Here is a 3020-nt window from a genome sequence, read left to right as displayed (position 1 = left end):
CATGTGTTTGAGAGATTTTTATGCCTCAACACCCGGTGATAGCCATGGCCGGAGGCATTATGTTTTCGAGTTGTCCAGCCATTCCATTCTCGTAAATGCGGTATCTCAGGAACGCCTGGAAGGAATTTCTTCAAATTTGGTACACTTTTGGCCATAACTCAGGAACAGAGTTATGGTACACAAGATTGTGACCATATTTCACAGTTGGTTGGACTCTGAATAAGTGTCACTTTTGACTCAAAGGTCATTGTGACCTCAAAATAGGTTTTTGGTCATAATTTAAGAATGAATTGGGCGATTGATTCCAGATTTCACCCACATGTTGACTGGGGCGACACAATGAGTAAACAATAACTAGCACAGTACGGGCTTTCCTTCATCTCGTCCATTCTGCCTTTCGCTTCCTACCTCATTCTGAATTTCGGGCGTCATCAGAATCATGTGACTGCAAACAACGTATTGTAGTGCGCCTAGCTAATCGTGATCCTGTGAGTGAGTTTCACCTACAGCTTGTAGAGCGGCTTTACATCTAAAAATGCCAGGACAAAAGCACCATATTTTAGATTCAGAATCAGAAATACTTTATTGATCCCTGAAGGGAAACTCTTTCTTTACAGCTGCTCACTATCACGTCGATGCACACAGGAATAGAAGTACTAATAGAATAGAAATAGAAATAATAATAAATAAGTCTGCAACGAAACAATTATTTCCAGTAAGAAATAAGAGATGTGCAATCAAAATATAATACACTATAATACAGCTAAGATAAATTAAGTACAAATGTGGATATAAAGTATAAAAGCTAAAATAAGTGTAAAGTACAAAAGTGGATTTACAGGTTGATAAGTATAGTACGGTATAATACAACGTAATAATATAAGTAATAGTGCAATAATGAGTACTGTACACAGCAGTAATATAAGTATTAATAAATATTAATAAATTAAAAACAGTATATTGCACAGGAGTATTAAACAGAGAATATTGCACAATATTTGAAGTATTGCAGTGATGTTAATGATCCAATGTCCAGTTTAGTGACTTAGGGTCAATAGACTAACACTTAGAGGGAGGAGTGAAAGAGTTTGATGGTCACAGGCAGGAATGACTTCCTGTGGCGCTCTGTGGTGCATTTTGGTGGGATGAGTCTTCCGCTGAAGGTTCTCCTTTGTTTGACCAACACGTCATGGAGTGGGTGGGAGACACTGTCCAAGATGGCATGTAGTTTGGCCAGCATCCTCCTCTCTGACACCACCGACAGAGAGTCCAGCTCCACCCCCACAATGTCACTGGCCTTATGGATCAGTTTGTTGAGTCTGTTAGCGTCCGCTACCCTCAGCCTGCTGCCCCAGCATGCAACAGCATACAGGATAGCACTGGCCACCACAGACTCATAAAACATCCATCCATTTTGTGTAGCTATATTTGATAAGAATCCATCTTTAGTAATCAAATACATGTGTACCTGTTTTGCCAGGTCCTACATGAATCAGTTCAACAATGTACTGTATATTCACTGGAATCATACATATGTATCATCAATATAGTCTTCCATTTAGCCAAAAAATACACAGTACACTTTAAACTGCAACTTGATTGGTTGGCCAAGGCATACAACCGCAGGGCGGTAATTCTAGTTTATGGCTTATATCTAGTTTAACTGGCAAATACTCATGCCATGTTGAGAGCTGCAGTAATAGTTACTGCCCACATGGTGGCTCACTCAGTCAATATTTTTCTATCTGAGTGGTTTTATCAAACACAGTCAAACACAGTCATCACAGTGATTTTAAATGGTTTCGAATAATAATAATAATATTGATGTGTCAAATATTGTATGAAACAAATCTTTAAGGCTACAAGCTGTATCCACATTACAAACTTAATAAGGTTTGTCAAGCTATGTAATCAGGATTGAATCAATTCAGTCAATCAATTCTCACAACATCTAGCTCTCAACTCTCCATCAGTCAGCCACATATTTATTGTCTGTTTGTTTCTTTATGGACAATTAAATAGAAATAATTAGACATCTTGTACTATGACACTTTTTGTTGCCTGTTTTAGAAAGTTTAACAATGTCAGCAATGACAAGAAAGTCTTACTTGAATTTCAGTAATCTCACTTATCTTTATTTGCATTTAAATATAAAGAAAAAACACAAAGAAAAAGAACATTTTATCTATATAAATCAGTGTCACTGTTTTCTTTTCATTGCCTCAAGCCTTTCCCCTTTGTTTCTACTTTTGTAATTAATTCATGTCTTTCCACCTGAAATGATTACGATCCCATTTATCTGTTTCGCTGCATAGATCATGACAGGAAAAACAAGAGTGTTAGCATTTTGAAAGCAGACATGAGGAGACAAATCATCTAACTTCAATAATCAGGTCTCTGATGAATATGTATGAGGCCTCTTTCACTACTCAATCAGGTTATGAGGTTTTAAATAGCAGGAGCAGGTAAATCATTTGCATCTGTAACAGCGAGCATGTGTGGGATAAGAGTCAGAAAGTTCAGCTGCTTCAATTCACGGACTATTTAGCAGTAGTGTGTCTTGTGTGTCTGCATGCTCAATGATTGATGATGCAGTGTGAGTGTGTGTTTATAACTTTGCTGCCATCTCTCCTGACTGTCCTGGTCCTTTTTTCTGCAGTGAAAGCCAGTAGGATCTACATGTCCTTTTTAATCAATGATTCCCAACCAGGGGCACTTGCACCCCAGGGGTTATTTCTGCAGTTGCCATGGGATATGTGGAAATATTGTGGAGTAGCTCAGCTAATTTGAAAGAATAAACAGTACGCTATGAGCTACAGTATAAGCTCATGACTGGGTAGAACACACAACGACCTAAGTCAGTTGGATGGAACATGTGAACACCACATTTTGCCATTGACAGTGGATGAAACCGTTAGCAAGCGAGCAGAGCAGATGAAATATCTTGCTGAAAGTAATGGATAAATAGTTTAAATAGTTAACGTTAACGTAGCTAAGTAATTTATACAGTTGAAATTGTT

Source organism: Siniperca chuatsi, linkage group LG15 (assembly GCF_020085105.1).
Source record: "Siniperca chuatsi isolate FFG_IHB_CAS linkage group LG15, ASM2008510v1, whole genome shotgun sequence".
Classification (NCBI taxonomy): domain Eukaryota; kingdom Metazoa; phylum Chordata; class Actinopteri; order Centrarchiformes; family Sinipercidae; genus Siniperca; species Siniperca chuatsi.
This window is presented reverse-complemented; position numbering follows the sequence as displayed.